Genomic DNA, 7,752 nt, shown 5'->3' on the forward strand with positions numbered 1-7,752 from the left:
TTGTCTTCAAGCATTCTGGGTCTACCATGGCACAGTAATTTATTTTCCAAAGGCGTGATTCTCCACTGAGCCTGAAATGGTCTTTCCCAGGTGTAACCATGGGACCTGCATAGTTATTCTCCACTGGGGCTCACCATAAAACCCACACTACATCTGTCTGTACCACTGACACCACCAACACCATAGGGTTTACCACCTCATATAGCCCAAGTGGCAGGAATGCTTACACCCCAGCTTGGACCTGCTGTAGACCTCTTTCCCGCCCCAGACCCCTCAAAGCTGGCAGCCTTTTCTGTTGCTCAGTATATAAGCTGGAGCAGTATCCCTAAGTGTGGAATGTGTTCCCTCCAGAACCCAAAGCCACGCTCTGTGTTTCCTTCTCTGAGGAAGGGGATATAAGATAAAGCAGTTTGACTTTTACTTGGAGGGCATGTCCTGGCACACCTTGATTGACTCCTAAAACCTTTACTGAAATCACAAGTCCTTGAATCTTCATCAGGTTTTATCTCCCACCTTCTGGGGTGAATGTGAATTACCAAAGCCATCAGGGTGCTAGCCACCTTTGCTAATTCTGCCTGCCTGATCAGCATGACACCATCAATGTGATAGATCAGTGTGACATTCTACTGGATGTTCAGGAGACCCGAGTCTCTTAGGAGGGCAGAACTTACATAGCCCTCAGGTGAAACTGCAAATGCTCCTGGTTTCTGATCGTCATGGTTGAGATGGAAAAGAACACATTCAGCAAATCAGTGGCTGGATACTATGTTCCAGGGGCCTTCTAATCCACTTCAGCAAAGAAGATGCCACATAAGCACAGCAGGTGCCATGAGAACCTGGTATATAAGTTTGGATATTTGTCCCCGCGCAAATCTCATGTTGAATTGTAATCCCTAGTGCTGCAGGTAGGGCCTGGTGGGAGGTGTTTGGGTGATGGAGGAGAATCCCTCATGCTTGACGTTGTCTTCCAGATAGTAAGTCCTTGTGAGATTTGGTTGTTTAAAAGTGTGAGACACCTACCCCCCCATCCCCCCTACTGCCTCTCTCTCTTGCTCCTGCTTTCACTGTGTAATGTGCCTGCTCCCAATTTGCCTTCCAGCATGGGTAAAAGCTCCCTGAGGCCTCCCTAGAAGCCAAGGGATGTCAGTGCCATGATTGTACAGCCTGCAGAACCGTGAGCCAATTAAACCTCTTATAAATTACCTAGTCGCAGGTATTTCTTTACAGCAGAGCTGCTCCTTAATTGAGCTGGCCTTGACTGCAGTCATTTCACCAGGATATACCCAGTTCTAGCAGTGGCCAGATTGGTGAATTAAATGGAGCTTTGGTGGGGGCCTCTGTATCCTTGAGATCCTCAAGGGTGGCATCATCTTCGCCTTCTCCAAGGTGTGATTTTGTGTTTTAAATTGAGACGGGGGTCTCACTATGTTGCCCAGGCTGGTCTCGAACTCCTGGACCCAAGTGATCCTCCTGCCGTGGTTCTAAAATGTTGGGTCATGGGGGCGAATCCCTCTTGGCTTCTTGACACTGTCTTCGCAGTAGTAAGTTCACATGCGATCACTGCTCCCAGCTGTGATTTTGTTTTTGATTTACCATCTCAGCCAGAGCAGAGGCCCAGCTGAGGTAGGTTTGTTAAGTTTGCTTCAGCCAAGGTTAGGGCGCTGTTTGGGAAAATCTAGGACCCTGACACAAAGATGAGACTGTCTGAGTGGATTCCTTTAAAGATGTCTGCAGCTTTTAAACTATTAAATACTGAGTTTGGTCTTGGGCTTCTTCTGTTCTCCTACCTCATGATAAGGCCCTCACACTGAGTTGTCACTTATTTCTTGTTCTCAGTTTTTCATTACTCTTCTGGAGGGCATCAGCACAACTTATTAAAGCCCAACAATTCCACTGCCCTTGTAAGACTTGTTCTCCTGAGCTTTTCAAATGCCTGAATTATTGCAGTAAGCAGGGCAGGGTGGTCCCCTTCCCAGAAACATTCCCCCGAGTCACCACCATGAAAGTTTTAGCAACTGCATCACTACCTTATTATGCTAGGGACTGTTTATGCCCCCTGCCTCACCCAGGATGGTACTGTTATGACCAGCCAGGCAGAAAGTGATCCAGTCTAAACCCATCTTATCAACTGTTTTGTTAGACCACTCTTAGAAGTGACTGTGTCATTTGGGTCCTCTGGGAAGTAGTGGCTGAGGCCAAATTAGAGGTGCCAGCAGTTTATTAATAGGATGGGGAGTTAATGCTTGTGACAGATACAAAAGGGAGGATGCATAATTGGGCAGAAGAAATCTTCAGGCTGCAGCGTAGATCAGACAGCTGTAAAAAGGAAAGGGTGAGCAAGAGGGTTGGCAGAGTGAGCGTCAGAATCTCATCCAGCTCAACAGGGATCTGCAGAGCAAAATCTACTGAAAAAAAAAAGCCCCACCTGGGCAGAAATGACTGGGTTCCCTGTTGTGCTCAGCCATTGGCCAGGGGCTACTTAGAAATGGCCAGGTGGATCCTGAAGGCATTGCAAGTGGAAACTGCTGGCTAACTGCACTCATACCAGCTAAATGGCAAGCTTTTTCTTAAAGGGAAATGCAAATGATAGACCTTGATAATTGCCGTTTGTAGGGGAGGAGGGGGTCTTGGAGTTTAATTGCTCTCTATACAGACTTTCAACCAAACCACTGGTTTTGTTTGTTTGTTAGATAGAGTCTCACTCTGTCACCCAGGCTAGAGTGCAGTGGTGCAATCTTGGCTCACTGCAACCTCCAGCTCCCGGGTTCTCTTGCCTCAGCCTCCCAAGTAGCTGGGACTACAGGCATGTGCCACCACACCTAGCTAATCTTTTGTATTTTTAGTAGAGATGGGAGTTTCACTGTGTTAGCCAGGATGCTCTCGATCTCTTGACCTTGTGATCCATCCACCTCCCAAAGTGCTGGGATTACAGGCGTGAGCCATTGCGCCCGGCCGCATCACTTGCTTTTTATCCAATGCCTTACCCTCCCCTACCTCCCTTACCCCCACCTTCCATTGCCCCAGTTGCTTCCGGGTTCTGTGAGATCAGCTCTCCCAATCTGGAGGTTCCTAGAAGGCTCACTGGAGATGACATTTGAGCTGTGGCTTAATGAATGGGAGTTAGTGAGGAAACAGGATGATTCCAGGCAGAGGGATCATCAGAGTGAAAGCACCAAGTTTTAAATAGTGCTGTGTGTTCAGGGAACAATAGGCCATCAGTTTTACTCTAGCATACTGATTCTGAAAACGTGCCTCCATTTCATTAAGGAAATCAAAACTATAATGAGATATCACCTGACACCCATCAGGATGGCTATTATTTAAAAAAAAAAACAGTGTCAGTGAGGATGTAGAGGAAATTGGGACCCTGGTGCGTTGCTGCTGGGAATGTGAAATGACGCAGCCTCTGGAAAACAATATGGTGGTTCCTCAAAAAGTTAAACATAGAATTATAATATGATCCAGCAATTCCACTTCCAGGGATATATCCAAAAGAAATTGAAGGCAGAGACAAAGATGCCTGCACACCAATGCTCATGGCAGTAGTATTCACAATATCCAGAAGGTGGAAACAACACAAATGTCCATCAGCAGATAAATGGATGAAACAAAATGTCTTGTACAGTGGAATATTATTGGGCCTGAAAAAGGAGTGGAATTCTGACACATGCTGCAACGTGGATAACCCTTGAAGACACAAAAGGACAAAAGTGGTATGGTTCCACTCAAATGAGTTTCCTGGAGTAGGCAAATTGACACAGTATCAGAGGTCTACCAGTGGCTTGAGGGAGGAGGGAAAGAGGAGGTATTGTTTAATGTGTACAGAGTTTCTGTTGGGATGATGAAAAAAGTCCTGAAACCAGATAATGGTGATGGCTGTACAACATTGAGTCTACCTAATGCCCCTGAATTGTACGCTTAAAAGTGGTTGAACATGACTTTTACATTATATTTTGCCATAATAATAATTTTTTAAAATGTGGCCCTGGACAGACAGCATTCACATCACCTGGGACCTTGTTAGAAATACAAATTCCCAGACAGACAGAATCAGAAGCCCTGAGAGTGGGGCCCAGTAATTCAGAAGCACCCTAATGTTTGAAAGCCACTGTTCCATAACGTGAGATGGGGAGGTGAGGCTGGAGAGGAATGTGGTAGCCAGGTCATGGAGGGCCTTGTCTGCCATGGTAAGATGCTTGGACTTTATCCTGCCAGCCAAGAGCTAATTCTGGATTTTAAGGAAGAAATTGACATAGTTAGATTTGCAGGATTTATCTTTTTCCTAGTTTCAAAAATAATGTGCTTATTACAGAAAACTTGGAAAACTAATGAATAAAAGAAAATCAGCCATAATCTAACACTGGAAGATAATTCCTGTTAATATTTTGATGTATGTCATTTAATTTTTTTGTGCATATATCCATACATTTTAAAAACCAAGTAGAGGATCGTGATGGACATACCGTTGCATACTGTTGTGGAGCCTGGTTTCTTTCATGCAGTATATCATGAACGTTTTTGCATATTAGGAGATCTTTTGCCATTTTTATTGACTGCAGAATTACGTTTTTGATAGCTTTTTCTGGCAATAGCATGGAAGATGAATTTAAGGAAGACAAGAAGGAGTTCCTGCAAGTATTGAAGTTACGAAGCTGTTGCAGTAAATCAGGCTGGCGATGATAAGGCCTAAAGCACAGCACCGCAAACAGGGAAGGGAAAGTCTGGGACAGACGTGAGAACGTTTTAGATTTAAAAACTTACTGATTGATGATACATTGGAGGTGCTGTTTTTTGACATGAGTGGTATTTTAAGATTTTCAGTGTTGAATTGGAAAGAGTGGAGAATGGTGGATTATAGTTAGGAGATGTTGAGCTTGGAGAGATGTTGAGCTTTAAGGGTCTGTGGAACATGTTAAGTGGAGATACCCGGTGAACAGTTAAGTATGTGAATGTGAAACTCAGATTGGTGGTCAGGGCTCAAGATCTAGACATACATATTTGGGAGTTAAATGACTATTAACATCTGAAAGTGGATTAAATCCCCCCCAAGGAAAGTATACAAAATGACAGGATTGATGGTAGGTGGAATGATTTACAGACAAGCCATGAGAAACACTAATATGTAAATTGCAGGCAAGCAGCCCAAGGAAATTAGGAAGGAATGGTTAAACAAAATTACGGGCCAGGTGCGGTGGCTCACGCCTGTAATCCCAGCACTTTGGAAGGCTGAGGCAAGCAGATCACCTGAGGTCAGGAGTTTGAGACCAGCCTGACCAACATGGAGAGACCCTGTCTGTACTGACAAAAAAAAAATACAAAAATCAGCTGGGCATGGCGGTGCATGCCTGTAATCCCAGCTACTTGGGAGGCTGAGGCAGAAGAATTGCTTGAACCCAGGAGGCGGAGGTTGCAGTGAGCCGAGATCGCGCCATTGGACTCCAGCCTGGGCAACAAGAGCAAAACTCCGACTCAAAAAAAAAAAAAAAAATTACTCCCACTGCTTCACTTGACTAGCCTTAAAAATCAATCCATCAATCAATCAATTTTGAAATAAAAAAGAAGGAATGGGCAGGGCACGATGGCTCACGCCTGTAATCCCAGCACTTTGGGAGGCCAAGGCAGGTGGATCATGAAGTCAGCAGTTTGAGACCAGCCTGGCCAACATGGTGAAACCCTGTCTCTGCTAAAAATACAAAAAATAGCTGGGCGTAGTGGCAGGCACCTGTAATCCCAGCTACTCAGGAGGCTAAGGCAGGAGGATTGTGTGAACCCGGGAGGCAGAGGTTGCAGTTAGCCAAGATTGCGCCATTGCACTCCAGCCTGGGCAACAAGGTGGGACTCTGTCTCAAAAAAAAAAAAAAAAAAAAGGAATAGTCAGAGGAGTGGAAGAAAGGAAGAAATAATGCCACCAAAGCAAAAGGGAGAGACATTCAATAACCAGCAGATGGCCAGCTGAAGTTCAGTAAGGCAAAGACTAAGAAGTGGCCACTGGTTTTTGGCAATGTGCAGGCAAATTTTCTAGTGTGGGGAGAGGGAGAGAGCCTCTGGATTATGAAGATTGAGTAGTAATTAGGAATCAAGGGATGGAAAAATGGAATTCAGCCTTTCAATGAGCTGGGAAGAGTCAAGATAGGTCCAGCCCTAAGGAAGGCACAGGCTTAAGGAAAGGTCTTCAGAAGCTGCTTTGTTTTGTTTTTAGCACAGAATGGACTTCTGTATAATTATAAGCTGAAGAGATGAGCAATAAATGAAAGAGAAATTATATTCAGGAGTGCATAATGAATGGAGTACAGTGTCCATGGAGATGGGCTCCCTAGGGAAAGACTCTCTTTGGGATAGGGTTGATCTCATCTTTCTGGCTTAGTAATGGCAGGAGTTGAGATGAGATTGGATACAGTGACTTTTGGGGAGGGACGTGAGGGAATTCACCATGGCCTCAATTTTCTTCCTGAAAGTCAGGGAGGCAACAGGAGAGAAGTGAGTTTTGTAGTGTCTCAGAGGAAAATGAGAGCAGCAGCTCTACCACCGCCCAGTGAAGGTGCAGCCACGTTTGAAGGCCATGAATTTATACTCTTACAACTATTGAAAAAATGCTGCATTGACCATCTCAATATACACCTGCATGTACACAGGAGCGTGTATTTCTGAAGGATTAATGCCTAGATTTGGTATATCCGGGTCCAAAAGCACATGCGCTTAAAATTTGAAAGATAGAGATGAAATTTCTGCACTCTAGCAAGCCATGGGTATTAATAGACCTTTAATTTTTGCCAGTACAAAAGATGCAAAAATTGTTTTATTGCACTTCTAGAATCTTTAGCTAGCTTGAGCCTCTCTTTGACCTCACCTGCAGATGTTGAAGTTCTGCCATCTATATTACCATTGCACTGTACTCATACAATTTGTTTATAGGTGTGTGTGTTCCACTAAACGTGGAGCTCCTGGGGGTGTAATCACCTCCCTGGACACTCAGCATCTGTATTCATTTGCAGGTTTTTTAAAGAGCAGACCTGGACACTCAGCATCTCTATTCATTTGCAGGTTTTTTAAAGAGCAGAGTCTTTGCCACTGTCTGTCTGTCTCTCAATTTCTCTCTGCCTCTCTCTCCCCCTTCCTCCTCGCACATACATTTCCCCCTCCCTCCTCACCCCAGGCAGAATCTCTTGCATTTTCACCATTTGTAGTCAAACACCATTTGACTACATAAAGCTCACTGTCTTGCTCAAATCTCACACTTTAAGAAAGAGGTGAACCGTTTTGCAAGTCTTATATCTGATTTCACTTATATTTTGTTGTTGTTTAGAAAGACTGATCTTTAATTCTCACTTTGGTGCTTCTTTATAGAAACTTCTAACCTTGAATAATTGTTCTAGGACCCTTCCTTAGTTTTAATAGTATTTTTAATACTATTGTGTTTTATAGCTAAACTCACTATGTTTTAATTGGCATACTCTTAAAAATAGTGTTACTCGGTGGTGGAAAATGTTACATTTTACCAATGTGACCTTTCTATTCCAAATTTAGGAAGTGGAAGCCCCCTTGTGTTATCTCTACTTATGTCAATTTTGAAGAGCAAAAGAAGCAATTCTAGTTCTTCATCTTTTCCCCTTGACTCCAAACGACAGGCATGTATCATTTTATGGTGCTTCACGTTATTGTGCTTCGCATATAGTTATGTTTTGTATAAATTCAAGATTTGCGGCGACTCTGAGTCGAGCGTCTATCGGTGGCATTTTTCCAACTGCATGTGCT

This window comes from Symphalangus syndactylus, chromosome 15 (genome assembly GCF_028878055.3).
Source record: "Symphalangus syndactylus isolate Jambi chromosome 15, NHGRI_mSymSyn1-v2.1_pri, whole genome shotgun sequence".
NCBI lineage: Eukaryota > Metazoa > Chordata > Mammalia > Primates > Hylobatidae > Symphalangus > Symphalangus syndactylus.